Genomic DNA, 20,283 nt, shown 5'->3' on the forward strand with positions numbered 1-20,283 from the left:
GGAAACTTAATGGTATCAGGAGAGGTTAGCATAGCGACAACCCTGGCAATATTCTCCAGGTGAGATGGTGACGGATAAAAGAAAGGGAAGATACACATAAAAAGTACGAAACCAATAAAAGAGCGAGAGTGGACTACTTCCTCGCAAAAGTATGTTACTCATATAGTATATTCAAAGCTACACACTCGATACGTTATACTATAGAAATAATTTCAATAGATAACGAACCCGTCCTAAACAAGACCACACAGTGTCTCGTCTATCGGTGGCATTTTGAAAGCCAGTTCGCAAAACCCGACGCTCTCCTGGCTCGTTGTCCTTCGACTCTTCCTCTCCCCTTGAAAAAAAGAAAAAGAAGGCAACTATAATAATGGTCTCAAAATACGAGAATAACGCCAGAAAGCCGAAAGCGGGCCCCTCGCCCTTTACGTCTGGGCCCCCCTCGTGACGACACCCACGCTGTTGGTGGTTGTGGCGGCGCAAGGACGGGGCAGGGACCGCGGGCCAGGTCTCGTGCGTCACGTCACGACGTTGTCGGCTGCGGCGGCAAAGCGGGCGGCCCCGCGTGTGTCTGAATGGCCCGTTGCCAGCAGCCGGAGCTCCGCGCACGCGTCGTCGACGGCTGGGCAGCCTAGCGAACGCCGGCGCCGCGCGAACGCGAGGTCATCGTCCTGGGCCGACCGCCGTCGCAGGCGCCGGGGCCCCTCCGTGTTCTGGCTCCAGCGCATGTAGCCTGCGTTCTGAGGCGGCCCACGTGCCTGATGAATGGGCGTCGCCGTATAAGCGACGTCGCAGCCACGGCTGTTGCGCAGCTGCGTTATGCCGCGGGGACTTGACGGCGAGGAGGGAGGGGCCATTGTTTCCTTTTGTTCCGAGGCTTGACGCGCTCCTTGCCCGAGGACGTATACTCTTGAAAGGGATACTGTAGTGGAGGCAATATTAGGCCAAACCAGACAGAAGGTAGGTTACGATTCTGGAGTAGTAAGCTCGTAACCTTAACCGAGTGTACAGGTTTAGTGCGTCATTGATGATACGTGACAGGGGAATAATATGTGGCTTTCGTATAGCCGGCGCCAATCGCGCAGACATGCTGTTGTGTAGCTGCATATGCCGTGGCGACGATATGACGAAGAGGAGAGAGAGAGAGAGAGAGCGAGAGAGAGAGAGAGAGAGAGAGAGAGAGAGAGAGAGAGAGAGAGAGAGAGAGAGAATGAACACGTTTTATCCCCTTCTTTCGGTGACTCGGCGCTCTTTGCCTGAGCAGAGGTACTCTTGGAGGGACGCTAAGGCATAAACACCTGGAATATTAAATGCATAACTTTCAGCTAGGCGCTTGTTCGGCTTGTCACAGATAAGGTGGGGCATGAAAGACGGGTGGCGACTCTAATTTCATATTTCCGATGCTTTCTGTGACGGCGCGAATGGTGAAATCTTTGTACCCTCGAGGCTGTGGCACAGTTGTAACATATCGATGTAAACAAAACAATTCTTTTAGGTGTGCAAATGAAGAAAACTTATCTCAGCGACTTGTGAACGCTGTGTTACGAAAAAACACCTCAGGTGTATAAAACAGAAAGGAAAGGAAGAAAGGGCGGAAAAGTGACCTGTGATACCATATTACGGCGATTCTGTCACGAAAAAAAAAGAAAGAGAAAGCTGAGAAACGTTCGAGCGGTTTTGAATTGCGGTTCTTATTCGCTTTGAAGTTTGCATATTTACGCCCAACACGTGGTGCATACAGGAACTATGCTGTGAGAAGATGACTCGCAAACTCCCGCAGGGTGTCCGCAAAACCGGTCTATCGTTTTTTTTTTTTTCTTACAGTGGGATACAATCGGTCGTGCGACATGCAAGCTCCATCCCAACGGGAAAATCCTTGCGCTCTGTCAGATGTAAAAACCCTCCGGCGCGCCCTGTTGTTTGCGGACCGCGTGAGTCAGCAGCGCGGCGCTGAAAACGGGAGCGCCGTTCGCCGCAGGGGTGTTCCCTCACCAGACGGCGCCGCAGTCTCGGCAGCTTTGCCTTCGATTACACGGTTTCTGAACCCTGTACCGATTGACGAACTGCGGACGTCCCGAAAGGTCACGCGCCGTGGATGAGCTGTACTCGAACCAAAAAGGCGCCAGCGTCCGCGCCAGTTTGAGCAGTTGGCGCGCCGCTGCTTCCGCGTGACGTCACCTCCGCAACTTCCCAGCGGCGAATCGGGCTTCCCTTCCGGTCGCACAGATGGCGCCAGGAAACCCACTCGCTTCCCTAACAACTTCCCAGGCGGCGAGGTTAGGCCACTTCGGCTTAACCTGGGTTCGCTCTCCGTCGCCGCGATGGCCGCAACTGCTCGGCAGTGCACAAGCTGGTTCTTTATTCTATGAGTGCGCTGGGAGCGCTGAGTGCGGTGAGTTGCGCTCGGGCGGTGACAGCTTTCCCTGTGGGTGACACCTGCGCCCGGTTCGGTTATTGACTGGCCATTGCGGCGGTTTTTTCTTTCTCCGCGCTCTGTGCTTGCTTTCGTTGCTGGCACGTTCGTCGCTCCTGCCGTGCGTTTGGCTTTGAGGTTACCACGACGCGTGCTACTTCGGTCTCTAGGCTTCCTTAGTGCTCTTGCTCTCTCTGTAGTAGTCAGCCCGCTGCGTAGTTGACGCAGTGGTTCCCCCCCCCCCCCCCCCCCCATTCTTGTGTTCGTGGTTGCCAAAATAGCTCTGCTGCTTTGAATACTTCTAAGTTTGAGGCTGTTATGGACTCGGACATCCGTAGTGCGTGACGCTTCCGCGACAGTAAAGATTGTATGCTGATCGCACGAAAGCTTGGCTCTTGTCGGTTTCAAATGGGGGCAGCTTTATCCCAGAAAACCGGATGCAAGAGTGAGGTATTGGCAATTGTTTGTCCTTTCCATGTATCCTGTTATTAGAAGAACGAGGTTGTGTAGGGTAATTCTTGGTCTCGGCTGGTTGTCCTGAGGCAGGTTTTTCATTTTGACACGGGAGGAGGAGCAAATAAGGAGAGAAGGCAGGGATGTTAACCATTTTGACACAACGCTCTGAAGAAGGGTGTTCTGTTATAGCAACATATTTATTGTTAAAGGAATGAAAATGCAGTGGAGGATTCAGATAATTTTGAAAGGTTTTGAGATTGGGATTTCGCAGGTACTGCGCGGATTAGCTGAATACAGGACTCAGCTTGACTGTAGATGTTTGAGAAAGAATTTCTCCACCTTATCTTTCAGTATTGTTGATGAGAATAATTGCGAAGCTTTGAGGATCGCTGTCATGGCCCTGTTTTTCTGTGAGCAATAATTTAACGCTATCATGATTGTCACCGCTGGCGTCGTCGCAGCACCTGATTGACGTGCACTTGTCCCCTGAAACGTGCTACGTGTACCTCCTCAGAAGCGGCAGCGTGTCGTTTACATTTTATTTTATTTATGACGGACTGCAGGCCGTGAGGCCCAAGCAGGAGTGGAATACAAAAATATAATAATGTTAAATTGCAACATCCATATTCAAGCAGAACGAGCAGTAGGAAATAACTCGTAACAATACTAGTATGAGCTAAACAGCATGGTCACTTACAAGGTCAATAGAATCCACACAGTAAGCCGGCAAAGAGTTCCAATCAGTGATTGTCTGAGGAAGGAAAGAATGCTTAAATTTTTGGATTGTAAAACTTTATTTGTCCAACAGATGTAGGGAAGGCTTTAAGCCTTCCCACCTAGACGACGGCCAGGAGTCCTTGGACCCTAGCGGCGGTTTCGGCCAGTTGGACGGTATTCAGTTGAATCTCCGGATCGGAGCTGAGTAATAAGGTCTCCCATTGCTCTAAAGACTGTATTCTTCCCTCAGAGGGAGCCTGTGGGCATTCCCACAGAATGTGATTAAGATTAGCCCTGGCTTTACATAGCTTACACTGGCTGGAGTACTGACCCGGGTAGTAGAGGCTGCACGACACCGGGCTTGGAAACGAGTTGGTTTGCAGGCGACGCCAGGTGGAGGCCTGGCTCTTGTTTAAGGATGCATCAGCCGGAGGATATTTAACCCGCCCTAGTCTGTAGTGTTGTGTGATCTCTCTGTAGCCCACTAAGCGGTCTCGCCCCGTGAAGCCTTCGGCTAGCCCACCAGCTCGGAATGTAAAATGCTTAAATAAATTATTGTTACTATGGGACATGCCCCTAATGTGAGCCGTTATTTGGTAGCGATGGTGAATAGTTTTCTTATTATTGCGATAAAGACTTGCCCTTAAGGCATAATTCTTGATGCGTATATGTGTATTATATGTGTGCTGTGAGGCCTGTGTTGTGTATGAATTGAAGCAGTCCCATCAGTCGCATCAGTGTGAATGGTAGGCGTCGGACGTGCTCACAGAATCAAACCATGGAGATAACACCTAATATCTCATAATTCTGAACACCGTTGTACAGCATGCTAGCATGCTGCTCCCCTAACGCGGATGTTTCGTATCAGCCGCGAATTCCCTTCGGGGTTGCCGAGTGCGAAATTGACAGCATACGCAGGCCCCGCCCCCTTCTCTTTCTCAGGAGATGAGCTTTGACGTAGCGGTCGCGGTACCCATTAATTCTTGAAGAAAAAAGAGAGCGAGAGAGAGAGATAGAGAGAGAGAGAGGTACAGCAAACCGAAGAACGAGGGCAGGCCCGTTATGCCGAAGATACGTTGCATCCACCGCCTACTACTGCTACAACCACCTGCGCTGCCCGTGCACGGAACACGGCTGCGACGACTTCCATCCGCATCCATTCTCGTCGCGGGACAACGTCCTTTCCCTCTTGCTGAACGAGGAGGAGAGAGGTTGATCGCGATCCTTGCATACTTTGCGCGGCCCGTGACCGTCTGGAGCGCGCCGCGGCGGGATGGTTTCGGCGCGTCGCGACGCGGACTGGTTTCCCGGCCGCTGCATCGTGCGGAGCGAGCCGCCGCGCTGGCTAATGATAGCAGGAATTCGTGCCGATGGGGTAGAGATGGATGGCCTCGCGCCCTGAGCCGCCCGTTTCCGTTTTCTGCTCTCTGTCCAGGAAGGTTCACCGTCCGGAGTGAGGCCGCGCCTTGGTCTTGAAGACCGACGTCCTTGTACCGTGGGCCTGGTGAGTCCCGGAAACGGAGGAAAAAGCAAGGTGCCTTCTGCGTCCAAGCAGTGCCGGAGGTTCGGAAGGGAGTCCATCGCTGTTATCTTGCGTCCGTCTCCAGATCGTGAAGCTTGCCCGGACAAGGGAAACCAATAGTAAGGCTTGTAAAAACATGCGCACAGAAGCGCTTGTTGAGAACGTAGGTAGTCGTAATTGAGAACGTTGGCAGTCGTATGCGGAGGTTTGCTCTCTCTCGCTCTTTGCACGATGTTGCCTAGCTCTGACGGTAGGTTCGGTAAAAGTTGCGCGTTATGCATTATAGTCTGGCCAGAATTTCGGTAAATATTTGTAAAATATTTCTAAATTTGTTACGCCGACGTTTCTGAGAATAGACGTGCCATCATAACAGCGGTTCTTTGCAAGCAGTGAACATTGACAGTAGGAAGAAGATATTATTATGTGGTAGATGTGTTGCGTGCAATTATCGAGTGCTACAGTGTCCTATGAGCAGATAGTTTTCGTTTTGATAGTACACCCCACCATTGGCGGGCAGTGCAGTTCAGTGTGTGGAAGTGAACGACTGAGAAAGCGGCCGTAATGCTTGCTTTCTTTCACTCTCTGCACTTGTATCATTTTCCTGTTGTAGTTCGCGTCCTTTTAGGTACTTTGCTCTGAAATATTTATTACGCTTCCTAATCAGCAAGCCGCACACTGCTATGTTGCTGAAAGCCGGAGAATGCGTACCTGATAGTACTGCCATTGAAATGGACCAAGATACAGAGCTCGCTGTCTCGCTTCAAGAGGAGTGCCACGGATAGAGTGGCGCCCGCCGCCCTCTCGATGGGTGTATGGGGAGAGGCGCACAGTGTAAGGATAGGTGGCCTTCTTAGTGAGCGCTGCAACTTGTAGCATCACGAAAGCCTTGCAGCCTTATGCTTCAGCCAAGCCGAAGCGTGCCTTCAGTTACCGATAGCTGGAGGAGGAACAGAAGCGTTGGTGGTGTGTTAATCAAGGTTGATCCCGCGTTCTCGTAGTGGCGTGGCCGCCTACCTAGAAGTTACGGCCTCGATGAGTGGGGCTGTATTTCTCGTGTTCTGGAGCCCCACTTCCGTGCACTAATAGGTTTTACTGCGACGGTTTCTCGGACTAGGGGTCTGACTATGGGACAGAAAAAAGAAAGATTAAAAAAACGGTCTCCGGAGTAGTATGTTGGAAGCGGCCTAAGGAACAGTATTAGAACCTCAGATAATGAACAGACTTTGCACATTGTTCAGGAGTTGACAGCGCCCCCGCTCACCGACCGCACTCCTTCGGAAGACATTCATAGCCAAAATGGCGGTCGCAGGAAGGTCTCGACGGCGGCCAAGGCCCCTGGTGGCGGCCGGCCGCCCTGGGCAACTCCCGCGCGTTTTGTTGCGAAGCGCTCCAGCCGCGCCAGCGTGCTGCTTTCCATGAGGCGGCGCGGTTCGCCGGGCGCGTTTCGTTTTTATTGTCTCCCTCGCCCTTTCCTCTCGGAGCGGCGCCTTCACAGGCGTCTTTCCTTCTCTTTTTTCTCGTTTCACCCTTTCTTTTTTGGCTGCGCTCGGCGGCGAGCACAATGATGAAGCCGTCTGGCGCGCCTGCGCAAACGCGGCGGCTGCGGACCAGCCTCACCTCTTTCCCCTGCGTTCTCCTCCTCTTTTTGCGTCTGCGGCGGCGGCGACGGCTATCGCCGCCAAGGTGCGTGCACTCGTCGGCGCGCCGTCGGCGGCGCCGCCGCCGCCGCTTGGCGACGCTACGAGATCGTGCGCTGCCGCTGCTTCTGCGATGGAGCTAGCCGGTCGGTTGGCGCATGCGTCACCCCCCGGTATTTCCCTTCCCTCCTCCGCTGCCTCTACTACTGCTCTGTGCTGGGCGCTCAGCGAAGCGCCGGGGGTCCACCTCTGCATTCCGCCGCAACGGAATTATCGATCGGCGCGGAGACTTTGCCGCGGCGCAGCGGCCGCCCGGGCGTAGTCGCGACCGGACGCGCGGTCTGAGACGGTCGCTCGCCAGCGGCGCCTGGTCCCGGTGCTGCAACCCGTTCGCTCCCTGCCGCTGTACCCTCGGCGCGCCTCTTCGTCCCCGGCCTTCGTCGTCGTCGTACCCATCCCGTCCCGAGTTCTGTCGGTCCTTCGTCCCTGACCCTTGTTATTCCTGCCTGCCTACCGTCCCATCGCCCGCCTGCATCCGTGAGAAAGAAATGTCGCACTTCCTCTTTCTCCGACCATCCTCTTGCCTTCCCGGCCGGTCGCCATCATCGTCTCAAGCCTGTCTCTGCCCCTGGCCTCTACGTGCTGCATCAGGTGCTTGTGACTACGCGTTCGAAAGTCAGGTACCTGAAGTAGCGCGCGGAAGGCTCGAACCTTGGGCCTCCATTCACCGATGGACCGCAACAGGCCGTCGTCGTCGGAGAGCAGCGACAGGCCGCCGCCATCGTGGAAGCGACGAGCCCGCTGCGGAGGGCCAGAGCGACAGTCAATGGAGGACCGCTGCTAGCCCGACACTTCAGCCGCTCGCCAGCACCGGCGGGACGACACCGGCGCCGCCGGAGCTCAACAAGGCGAGACAGCGGCCACTTCGAACCGTGAGTTGTGTGTCGTACTGCACGAGCCTGCTCCTGTGTCTAGCTGTTCCCTTCGCTTCTCTAGCGCGATCGATCGCGGTCAGGGCGCCGTCGGGAGACGGGTTCGTCATGGCCGCTAACATTACGTGCTCCGTCGTGAATTATTCGTTCTACGTGGAAATAGCTGGCCAGTATTTCCCCCGCTTCCCTTTTGACTGAGCACATCAGCTGTTACATTTAAAGCTCGCTTGATGCGGCTTGCGAGAAGGAGTAGAGGGTTGCCGCATGGAGGCCATGCTTTACTAGTTTCTCAGTCGCCATGCTGCTCAGTAGGATTGCATGCCATGGTGGGTAGTCCAGTTGGTTAAACACGCGAGTGTTTCTTATCTGGGTAACTTAATTAGGCTGAATGACTCCTCGTGTGGTGTAGAAACTCCAGAGCTCCGTAGGATTCTTTTACCTTCACATAGACTATTTAAACTATCTTCTAGGCCTGGGGATAGCTCCCGAGCGCTGCAGATCGGCATCTACAGAGAACCTGTTCTCGAGAACAACTGTGCGCGTTACGTTACGCCTATGTAGATTATACCGTCGAACACTGGATCTGATCCACGGCCTACAGCAAAAATTGGTCATACGAAATTTCGCTAGCCCTTCATTTTCTGATACACGCGTAAACTTGCAGCTTTTTCGTGAAACAAGAATGTTACAGAGGCAGGAGGCTGTTGACCTACCATATTGTAGTCACCTGCACAGTCGTCAGTCTTTTAGCAATGCACGGGATGTCGGTTCTTCTCCTTGAATCTATAAAGGTAGCTTGCTTCGCGAGAAATCTGCAAGCGAAAAGAGGCATTAAGGTCCGTGGTTCGGCTCGCCCGCAGCGCCAGCCCGCGCAGTGGCGAAGCGACCTCGCCGAGACGGCAGGAGAGCGCAGCGCAGGCTGACGGCCGGTGCCGCGCTACATCGCAAATGTCAAAAGTCAAGGGCCACCATCGCGGTGGCGACGGCAGCTCCTCCGCAGTATCGCGGTCCCCAAACCTTGTGCATCAGAAATAGAGAGAGTGACAGAGAGAGAGTTCTTGTGAGTGGAGTGGTAAAAACGCTTACGGCGAGGGGGAAAAGGAGAGGAAAGCGATGTGAGTGTGTAAGAGGAGGCGCGGAGCGTGTGTGGTTGTTCAGTGACCGAGGGTGCGGGATGACTGGAAAGGAAGGGGCGCGGGCGCTGTAAAGGAGCGCGAGAGATGAAGGTAAAGGGAAGTGCTGGAGGGGAAGGGGTGGGAGGTGATGCTGAGGATGCGGCGGTGCTGGATGAAGACGAGGAGGAGGAGATGGTTTCTCCTCTCGATGCGGATGCGGATGCGGCAGGAGCCCACAGCGCGCGCCTGCGCCGCGCGCCCTTAAGGTTCGAGGGGCGTGGCATCATCGTTCGGGTCTTGCGCGCGCATACCGCGGCTCCCTTTGCTCGTCACTCGCGCGCGGCGCGCTATGGGATGGAAGGGACCAGCCGCATCTCGCGCTGCGATGCCCTTCGCACCCGTTTCCATCCCTTCTCCTCAAGCGCGCTGCTTCGCTTTACATGGCTTGCTCGGAATGCACGTTCGGAGACCAAACAGCCGTGCGAATGACATGGCGGCGCTTCGAACATAGTTGGCTCAGCGTTAACTCTAGGGTGAAAGCAGACTGCTACGGCACTTAATGATCTTGGGTTCTCTAGGAAATGCCACCGAAGTTTCTCAACGAAGCTGTATGAGCAGACTGCCGCCTGCGAAACTATTCACGACACGCTGGTCGGCTGGCTCATCCTGGCTTTCCCCTTCTGATATACGGGTGACAGTGTGACCTTTCTTGTGCTCGGGATAAGTACCCAGTGGGCGCGGTGCTCTCAGAACCATTCTAGTAGGGCTAACGTTTGTGGGGACATTCTTTTTCTTTTTTTTTTCTACGCGGTGCAAGGCATCTTCACTGATGCTACAAGTAAAATTACGCGGCTACTGGAGATGGAAGGATGAAGGATGCAAAGAGCTAGACCAAACGGTGGAGCGGAGCAAGATATATAAAACAGAGAGCGCCTCTTCTGCTGATCGATAACGCGTGACCCAGACGTCTGCAACGCATCCTCGACCCCCCCCCCCTCTCCCCATCACCACTGCTAGCCTCTTTCCTGTCTGATGCATCGCCACATCCATATGAACTTTGTCAATTTTGAAAGCAGAGATGTTCTGCCGTCGCATGCCCAAGCAGTTGGTCACTCCGGCATGTACCCTGTCGGCGTTAGCCGTGCGATAGAACTGGCCAGCTCGAGCGCTAGACTAGGGGTTGAGAGAGAGAGAGTGTGTGCATTGGGCGGAAAGAGACGGAGAGGTGGGTAGCATGCGCTCGCATGATGGCGACAGCGAACCTGAGTGGTGACCTTTCTGAGCCGCATGTGAGCTTCAGTTGCAAAGGAAAGTGTACAGAGAGAGAGAATGAAGACCGCGTCTCCACGTTCCCTGCGATCGAAGACCGAATGCGCGGCAAGGAGTCTCAGAAACGGCTCGCTCGCTGCTGCTGTTGCTTGGCAACAGCATTCGATGTCTCCGCCATCTCCCATGGCAACGGACAACCGCATCTTCCGCGCTCTTTCCTCTCTTAATTACCATCTCGGTCTTCGACTGTGTAGGCGCTCTGACCTTTCTCGGTTAAGTGCATGAGGGATGTCCTTCGAGGTTGTTCAGTTCTCTAGAAGTGAGGAACGCAGTACGCAGATGACGCGATAACATCCTTCACGCAATGTAGTGCCTTAGAATTTCGCTTCACTTTCATAACCCTAACTAGTGTCGTGAGTATGGTTACGTTGTATCGTCTGCCGAGTGGTTGGGCACCAATCAGAGTTTCCAAAGGATAGGTTGAGCCATCTCATTGCCAGTAACCTTCTAGTACTTCTAATCCCGTTGATGCTGGCGCATATGTCAGTCGTAGCCAAACATGGCTAACCCATACCTTTCAGAAGTTTCCATCTGGCATTTTTGTACTTGCTGGTTTCTATTGATTAAGAAGGGAATGAAAGTAAGAAAAAAAGTTAAACGGACGGCACTTTTTAGAGTCTAAGTTCCTTTGACGCGTGTTATTTACCCCTTCCCCCTGTAACTCTTAAGCTTGAGTAACATTAAAAATTTTAGGTAAAGTAAAAAACAGACAACTTCGAGGCATTAGGTGTCTCATGACATTCTACCTCAGATTAATAAACAGGTGGTTTTGAACCCTTGCAAAATCTACCGCCGACTGCAGAAGTTTTCGAAGCACGGAATTTAAGGAATAAGTTAACCTTGTCGTATCCTCGCCATCGAAAATGTAATTCAGGGATTCATTGTGTTTATCGCCACTAGGAAGTAAGCACTAAAGTTCTCGCTTTAGGCAAGGACACTTTATCAGCAACGATTTCTGTTAAACTTATACGGCTGTGTATAGGGCACATATGCTGGAGCAGCAACCGTCAGTTTAGCGCAAACATTTCACCGTCGTTTTATCAAATGCAGAAATGTCGCACTCCTTTGCAGTGAATAGCAGAGAAGGGGGCAGAGAGATTGCTTCGTTAAGGAAGGAGATGGTGTTTAGCGAGGGGAGCGTTTCGCAGGTCGCTCGCGGCGAGCGTGGCGATTCTCCTCGGCGAAGCCGATACCGTTACCGCGACTGCGCACTGAGCTCTGCGAAGAGGGAGCGGAATGAGAAAAAGTCGATTGACTGCGCGCTGCGCCACCGCGGCACTCGCGTTCGCTCCGGGGCTTTTTCCACGCATTGCGCAACTTAGCCGTTGCCTGCTCCTTCCCCGTCGTCGCTCGCATTTTCTCTCTCTTTTTTTTTTTTCTTTGCTTCCTTTGGGGGGGGGGGGGGGTGAGGTGGAGCTGTTTCTTTCGCTCTCTTCTTTTCCCGTTGTCCCTGTGCTGTAGTTCCGATATGACAGTCTCTCCTGCACCCCTTGAAAGCCGTATAATGTACCACTATACTTTCAATCAAGCTTCACATAGAGACCGATGCGGCTTCCTTTACTTTCGTGTCAGCCTCTGTGACGTTACTTGGTAGAAATGGCGTCAAAGAAAAAATGCTGGTAATATTTGCTGTGCCGTATCAATCTACGTAGGGGACGAAAATGCAAGCTGTAAGTTTTCTGTTGATTGCGCTCAGTGACAGCCCTCACGGCCATCTATGTAAGCCTGCCGATGTTCGACGGGTTTACCTTTTAAAATGTAGCCCGCTCAAAGATGATAACCGTGTGCTTTGGGTATACTGCAGTCCGCAAGTTTCGCGGGGATTGCTACAGCAGAGGCGGCGGTCTATTCAAAATTTGCGTTAAGAGAAAGAAAGAAGAAAGAAGCAAAGCAAAGAAGAAAGAAGAAAGAAGAAAGCAAGCAGAAGAAAGAAGCAAAGCAAGAAAGAAGCAAGAAAAAAAAAAGACAAGCAGGGACAGCAGGCGAAACTTGCGTGACCGTTTACAACGTGTGTGGCTCAGCCGACTTCGTGTGAGCCCTTCGGAAACGAGTTCTAGCCTTCTGTAGCACTTCACTCGGCTAAGCAGCTAATGATGAGCGCATGCGGTGGCTCATTGGATCGCTTCGCCAAAGGGAAAGGGCGCGCTGTCGTGACGCAACAGGAGCGGGCCCTTTCGTCACTCCATTACGGCCTGACGGGCGGCCCTCGAGCGCGAGCGACGTGCTCGGGGTCACGCGTCGACGAGCGGTTGCCGCGGAGGCGGGCTTTTATTTGCGACTCTGGTTCCCAGAAGCGCGCGACGCTGTGCGCCTGCGTACGTAGGTGTTGGTGCTCTCCCTGCGTCGCAGCAGTTTTGCACTCACGCCTCGCGCCGAGGTTGAGAGAAAGATGGCAGAGGAAGGAGGTTCTCGTGACCGGCCGGAGGATAGCGCGCATATCGACCGCCGCCCGCAGCGAGCCGACATCGGGTTTCCCGCTCGCTCTTGTCTTGATGCTCAGGGCGCGCCTACAGACTGTTGTGACAAGGCGCCGGTATAACGAAGTGGGCGCCATCGAATATCTCGTGCCAGGAAGCCACTTGTCCATTTTTCAGCCAGTCCCATACTCGGACGTGGCACTCGTTGCATTTGTGCCGTCGTCAGTAACGAAACCACAATTACCACCAGTTAGTGATACCGCTACCGACAATGTTCTAGCGCACCCTCCTCCTCCCATTCCTTACCTTTTAATTTTTTTGTGGCGGCGGCGGAAAGGGTGTAGTACTCGGTTATAGCACAAACTCGTTTACGAGGAAATTGTCTTAATGGGGAAATTTTCTTTCAGTACACCGTTACTGTTCTCGTACCGAATTCATGTTTTCCACCTGCTAGTCGGACTTGGGTTGTGAGAAAGTAAACTGTGGTTACAGTGAAATCACAATTCTGCACCTATTCCTGACCCAAAGTACTGGCGCCTGTATACTTGACGGCAGCTTCTGTTGGGAAGAAAGGCACGTTAAAGTACGATTCTGCGCCGTTTTTCTCAACACACTCTGCTGACATATTTAAAGACGACCACTGGTGAAAACGACTTAGCAATGATGTATTGCCTGTCCACCTTTTTGCGTTACTGTGAATTTATTAAGTATTGTCAGTAATAAATTTTTCGTAATACAATAAGTTCTTAAGGCAGGTCTTCCCTCTATAAATTTAAGTAGATGTGAGTAAAAGTGTAAGCACTCTGTTGAGTGCTTACACGGCTGCCCTGCACTCCTAGCCGTGTTCATATCGTCTCGCGGTATAAAGAGTTACACTTGAATGTCGACTGAAACAGTCCGCATCTGTAATAGGTTCATGCTGTCAGCGGGCAACCAGCCAGGCGATCGCCTCGTATGTAATTCTCAAACACAGCCCAAATCTCTCGTTTATCTTTCCCAACTTTTAAAAGACAACCTGTCGTATGATATCATCGCTCTGCGTTCTCACAACGTTTACTCTTGATTTCGGAAACACATTCGAGAGTATTTCTCTCTCCGGGAGCGAGATCTTGCCTGAGAACCCGCAGCATTAATGCAGAGTATATATAAATTTAGCAAAAGAACGAAGCTGACCCGCGAGGGCAACGCACCAGGCTTCCATTTCGGGCGTTCCTTTCTTCTTGGTTTCTTCGTCCCCTTCTTCGCATTAGAAATGCTCGAGCGTCGGGGGTCTCTTCCTGTGCGCGCGTTCATACGGCTGTCGGCGCGACGGCCCCCGGCCACAGGAGTGAGCGCGCGCGTCCGCTCACACATGCGGGCCCGTATATCACGCATTCGACGTCGCCGCATTGTCCACGACAGCGTGCCTCCTCTGTCGAGCGAGTCGAGCCGCGCTGCTGGGGTCACCGCCGCCTCGCGTAGCTCGCGGTGCTGAGCACGACCCCCGAGTGTTCGTGGCGGCTGCGGCGGCGGCGGTGACCGCGGTCTGCCGCGTCGGGCGCGCTCGCCGCCGTTCGTGACGACTCCATTAGCAGAGCCGCTCGCGCGGCGACCAGTGTCTGCGCGCTGGTGACGACTCGTCTTGCGCCCGCTCCGCGCAGGGCAGTGACTGTCGGGCCGTTCACCTCATTCGCTTCTTCTTCTTCTTCGGCCGTCGCATTGCGCCGAATACAGCGCGCGCAGCACTCCCTGCTTCTGCTTGCCGTCTGACTGTGCAGCAGTGTTGACAGATGCTTTGCGAGAGAGTATAGCCGTGATGCACCTTTCTTTCTATAGAGGTGTCAAAATGCACGATTTTGGGCGATCGCTCGTAGGTGAAAAAAATAAAATATAAATAACGCTATACTGCAGAAAATGTGGCACGCAAAGAAGGACAGCTCTTTTACATACTTCACAGCGATGCTTCGAAACTCATTCAAAATGATTTGATTATGTCGTGGCTGCGAGGTCAGCTGTAAATGTATTAGATAGCAGGTCCAGAAGAGTGAATGAGCCACAATGAGAAAGGATTAAGACAACTACAAGATACCACTATTTCGCGTTTCGTAATTGCAGCTGTATGGTAACACAATGAAGACGTAGCTCGAAGACTAAAGAAGCGGATAGGTAATGTACCGATTTGCTCTTGACAACCTTACGTGGTTCAGCTCGGATTCCGCCAGGGAATGACGACGACATGCGCTGTCGTAATGAGCCTCGCGCACAGTAGTGTAACGGTATCCTGCCTTGCGTTAGGTTCAGACGTCGTCGAGGCATCCGACTCTAAACGACGACGTGGAATTCGGAGCGCGCGTCGGACATTCAAGCAACTGGTGCGTGCGCGTCGTTCTTGCTTCCTCGTGCGTTCGCTTCGTGAGTCGCCCTGACGGCTGGACAACCAACCCACAGGCGACCGCCTCTCGTCTTCCAGCATTCGGCCCGCTCGCCGGCGCATGTCTTCGGGTGCACGGCGATACACGATACGTTGTCAGCGCGCCAAGCAAACGGGCCGTGCGTACGTTCTCTTTCGAGACAGGCATTTGCTGTCCGGTTGTAGCCGTTGCGGCACCTATATCTATTGGCAGGAAGCACGTGCCGAGGCGTTCAGCGAAGTGGTCGCCGTGACGGCTTCAGTTGCGCGATCGTATAAGGGCGGCTGCCGATTGTCGTCTTTCTCAGTAGAGCTGCAGACACTATGTCTGCGGGCCGCATTCTGTCATTGGCTACACTGTGGCTGCTTCGCTTTTCTGTGTTTCTAATTCCGTTGCTCCTTTTCACCGATCTGCCAACTTATTATTTCATCTTTTTGTTTTGTTTGTGATTGCAAAGAACGCCATCTACCTTTCGTCGAGAGTTCTCCTGTTCGTCAAAAAGCAAGCTGCGATAACGCAGCGAAATGTTCACACGCACGCCACTTGCCTGTAAACAGACTTGGCGCTCGTACCTGCTGCCCGCTATTCGCAGGGCTGATCGTTTAGTTCAGATTCCGCTGAGGCGATCCCTTTACCGACACGGAGTGCGTATAGCGAGCAAATGCGGGTTCATTTCACCAATTAGACTGGAGCGCTGCCGCCATGGCAACCCGGTCCAGAAAGGGAATGGACAGCATTGAGAGGTTGTTTTATCCGCGTTCGTCAGGTATCCATCAATGATTTTCGAGGCAGTGCCAAGGCGGGAAAGTGCGACACGCTTCCAGGACACGTACGCACGCAAAACTGGAGCAGATACGCTGTACTTTTAGATTTGCTAAGAGTATATACTTGTCTGGAGTGGTGTGTAATAGCTCCATGTAATAAAGAAAAGCATGCAATGATGTTGGTCCGAGAACAGCCTAAAGACTGTCGAGTGCGGCTGAAGGCGGCGTTTCGAAAGCGCTGACAGATGCGGCTCCACGAGGGACGGAAAGCGATGATCCCCGCTGACCTTGAACGCGAACGTAGCGCGTAACCTCGACGTAAACGCCGGCAGGGTTTTAGGAGCGGGCGAGAGGCTGCCGTTGCAAGCGCCGTCGGAGAGCCTTGGTACCGCAAATGGCGCCGGTTGTCTCCCTCGCCCCCTTCTACCGTTCTCAGCGCCCCCTAGCCGTCGTTTTCAGCACGCAGGGACGATTCATTTGACTCGCAGATGCGGGCCGCACTATACATCATACTAGGTCTCGGCGTTGTCGCAGGTTGGCAGGCTTGCTGGCGAGCCAGACGACGGGGCAGGCAATAAAGCGCCGTCTTGCGCAACGGCGTAGCCAGGCACCGGACGGCGGCCCGCTCGAGCGCAATGTAGACAGGCGTGGAGGGGGAAACGAGCCAGTGGTGGAAGAACGAGAATGCGTGAAACAAAAATAAGAATAATGCTCGCGTGAAGGAAAGGCTGCATTCGCACTTCCGCTGGCGCGCTCAGCTTAAGCGAATGTCATGTTCCGTGGGTTTATTTATGGGACGAGGCCGCGTATATACGTGTGCGTGTGTTCCTCCCGTTACGTTCAGGCGTACGTGCTCGGTACTCGTGCTTAAAAAGAAGGGGAAACACCCATCGGACCTGCCGTGCTCTCGCTCTGTAGTCTCCCAGCGAGGTGTGGAACCGCGCCGCTGTTTGCCTTCGGCGGCCCGAGTGCGAAGGACAAACGTACTAAGGTACTTTCCAACGCCCGCACCTTTGATACTCGTGCCGTGCGCTTAATATTTCCGCGGGTGCGTAGGATGTACGGTCATAAGCTGGCAGTCGAGACCACTCGGCGTCTTACTGTTTGCAGCAGATGAAATACGAAGATCCAATGCGCAAACTTTTGAGACATCCCCAAAGGGAAAACTGAGGATTTCTGTGGCGTAACCGGCGTTTGTTGCGGAGCTGCACCAAATTAGAACAGATAGCGAGAACAATGGCGCAAAGCTGTCAAGGCATTTGTAGAAGCTGACTAGAATATGAACTGCTTCTTTTGGAATTTGGTCGGCGCCCTACTCTTGGAAGTTGCATCGCGCACGATGTCTTCCTCTACAGGAGGAAGGGTGACTGGCAGCCTTAATGAAACGTGCACGCGTGCACACACACGCACACACACACACACACACACACACACACACACTGCGTAGAAAGTACCGGGACACATCAGTATAGAGCGAGCGTTGAGTAGCTGCAGACTGACAGCACTGGGAAGCAAGATACGCTGTTTGCGGTACGCTTGGAAGTTTCACGTCGTATAGAGCACGAAAGCTAACGTTTAAGACGCAGATACAGTGTAATGGCTCACTAGTGCTTCTGCAGTGCCAGCTACTAGACGCCGCAGCGTCGTCGCCTTGGTCGCATAACCAGTCGCAAACTAGAACGGCGCGTGCTGTCCCCCTCTCGCCACCGAAAAGAATGTAGGCCAAGCGTACACTGCAAGAAGGCCGCATGTTTTCGTTCAGGGTCTCCCAGCCGTGTGTACGTGTGTGCACGCAGGCTGATCGGTCTCGTTTTTTTTTTTTTCGTTTTTCTTTCTGCTGTTGCGGCTTCTCCTGCTGCTGCTGCTGCTGACCGGCCGCATTGTTTGGAACTGTGACCTGCCGCCGCCGTTATGACCGAGCTTGCTTGCGCTCGATACCACGACCTGTCCGATCTGTCCCTCAAGAGTGGCGGAAAAATAGAGGGGACAACGGGGGGGGGGAGGCGCTCGGCTTCGCCGCGAAAGGGTTAGCTGTTGACTGCGCGATCTGTTCAGTGCAGCAGGAACAGGCTGCGGGAGGTGCCTCTTGGTCGATTTCAACCTCGCTCCGATTTCAGATATGCCGCTGCTGTATTGTGGTGGCGTCGCCTTGCTGGAGCGGAATTTCCAGGAGTTGCTATCAAACGGTGTGTCGGGTCGGTTTCGGTACTTCCTTCTTTTAAGTTTACTAGACATAGTCTCGTTGTGCGTGAGCATATGTGGGTCGGTTTCCTTTCTCATTTCTTGCGCTTTGTTCATCGATTCCAATACAGGAGTCGCGAAGCTTACACTATACATGCCTCACGCGCAGTGTCCGGAAATGTAGGCTACGGGTTGACCAAAGGCGGCGTTGATCATGCGATCGAATGGCAGGTTACCTCCGGCTACTAAGCCGGAGCAAGGGCAGAGATTTCTCGAAAGGTTCACAATGGAAGCGGTCATTCGCGTTCCTTGTGTGAAACCTACCCGAGTTTCATATTTAATGCATTCTCCCTGCGCTGCACTGACGAAAATGAAAAGGAACAATTGGAGACGCCTTGTACGTCTTTAGAGCGCGCAAGAGCGTGCTCAGCCGACACACGCGGTAGACTTTATTGATGCCCAGAGACTCCGACTGTATCTGCCACTCGCCGGAGCTACCTCGTGCGAAGAAGGTGGCCACTGCACCCGCATCTCAATATTAGTTTTGCTCTTCTTGCCCTTCCTCGCTGTGGTGTCGTTGCTTGCCGTCTCACTCTCTGCTCCGGTCGTCGTCGTCGGCGGCGGCGGCGTGGGCACCCCGCGCCGTCGGTCCTATTTTAACCCGTTCGTGCCGCCACCGCCGTCTTCTGGGAAGGCGTCCAAGGCGCCGAGGTCAGGCCGTCTGGGATGCTGGCCCCGTCGCTGTAGCTGCACGCACACGCACGCACGCACGCTTGCCGCCCCGAGGTGCCAGACCGGCCCAGACCCTCGCCGCCATTCTCTCCTCCCTGTCTGGCGTGGCGCTGCATCGCTTTTTCCGTTCCTCGTCGACTCCCTTTGTGCCGGTAGGCAGCAGCAACCACCGTCTCTTTCCTCCTGGCCGCCGGTGATGACGGCGCAGTCTCGAGACGGCGTGGCTGCGGCACCAAAAAATAAATAAAGAAATAAACGCGCGTGCCAACGCAGAATCCCGTCCACTACTGCCGCCGCCGCTGGTCTCGCGCTGCGCCCGACTCACTCTCAACCCGCTCCCCCTATGACGCATTTATCTGCCGGGCCGAATGCTGCTAAGTCGCCGGTTCGACTCCCAATTGTGGCGACTCTGATTTCACTGTGGTAGAGCGAAGAAGCATCGCACGAATTCGGTGCGCGATGGACGAGCGAAACATATAAGCGTAATATCCACCTGATCCAACGTTAGTACCACCAACGACAGCATCCAGAAAGTTTTCCAGCAGACTTCACAAGGTACTAATGCTAGTACGAGTAGCGATATTTTTCCGTGGGTCCTTCCTGCAGACCTGATGGCTTTGATGCACACGTTTCCCGCACTAAGAGGGGAATCTAAATTTAGCCGGTGGCACTTTGCCTTCGCGTTCGCAAGCTTGGTCAAGGTGTAGGCTCCGGACGTCATCAATTTGGTCACAGTTTACAGATTTACAAAATTCGAGGTGCTTGTCAGAGTATTACAGTGCTAAAGATACTGCATGCAATTCAGACAAGGCTCACAAAGCCGTAAACTGGAATGGATAGGACGAATCATTGCCGAGAGCGGACCACATCGGCACTATTGGAAGACGCCGATGTAGGGCATCGTGGACTTGCTCTAGAGATCGAAAGGTGGGAAAACGAGGAAGCTGCTCCGCTCAAGCGCAGCTTGGAGCCTTATTCCTTCCCAAAGCACACGCCTGTACACTGGCAACTGTGGGCTTCATTTCTGAAGAGCACCCGTGCTAGCAGGTACGTACATGACCAGAACGAACGAGTACGTTTTGCGTTCTCTTGTTGCAGCCACCAGTCGCTCGCAAAGCGCTCGTTCATCTTTGTCACACCACTAGAGGGAGCGAGAATCGCAGACGATGCTTCTTCTTCTTCTGTCAGCTTCCGAATACCTCAGCGGAGGCGAAGTGCGTTGATGTTGGCGCTGTTTTGTTTCACTCATCACCTCTCGTAATGACGCGCCGTTCGCCGTACTCGTGCTACGTAATGGCGTGCCCAGCGCGACTGAAATGAATCGGGAAATCGCGTGACACCCGCTCCTCGCGTGCCGTGGCCCACTGGGAAATCGTTTGAGGCCTTGCGAGCTGAGAGAACATTGGAACCATTGTCACTTGTGCAATCATATAAAATAGATTTAGAGAGACATTTTATTACGTACTACTGCCTTGCCTTCGTTTACAAGATAGCGGTTCACGGGAAGATGGAAACTTGAAGTGATTAACAGTGGAAGAAAGCGACATTCATGGGTCTATCACTGTTAACAAGTTTGCCTTCGTTTAGATTCTTCCCTTTATCTGTGCGCAATCTAAAGATGTCCAATAGCTAATGGGTAACTGAAGCTGTAAGCCACGGTGTTATACAGTTATAAACC

General features: G+C 53.3%; 2 long non-coding RNA genes across 6 annotated transcripts in view; one reads left to right on the forward strand and one right to left on the reverse strand.

Annotated features, from left to right (window-relative positions):
• The window catches only part of LOC129385115 (uncharacterized), a 54,885-nt gene that overhangs the window by 28,701 nt on the left and 5,901 nt on the right, over window positions 1-20,283 (forward strand). Inside the window, exon 3 of one of the 2 annotated variants that reach the window (XR_011894819.1) lies at window positions 5,022-5,227. This is a non-coding gene — a long non-coding RNA (uncharacterized lncRNA). Of the gene's footprint in view, window positions 1-5,021; window positions 5,228-7,398; window positions 7,678-20,283 lie in introns of those variants that run through there. The other variant, XR_008612681.2, reaches the window with a different exon arrangement.
• LOC126531436 (uncharacterized) overlaps window positions 18,269-20,283 on the reverse strand; it is a 90,796-nt gene continuing 88,781 nt past the window's right edge. For all 4 annotated transcript variants that reach the window (XR_008612675.2, XR_008612677.2, XR_008612676.2 and 1 more), the window contains exon 4: window positions 18,269-18,829. This is a non-coding gene — a long non-coding RNA (uncharacterized lncRNA). The remainder of the gene's footprint in view (window positions 18,830-20,283) is intronic.

This window comes from Dermacentor andersoni, chromosome 5 (genome assembly GCF_023375885.2).
Source record: "Dermacentor andersoni chromosome 5, qqDerAnde1_hic_scaffold, whole genome shotgun sequence".
NCBI classification, from domain to species: Eukaryota; Metazoa; Arthropoda; class Arachnida; order Ixodida; family Ixodidae; genus Dermacentor; species Dermacentor andersoni.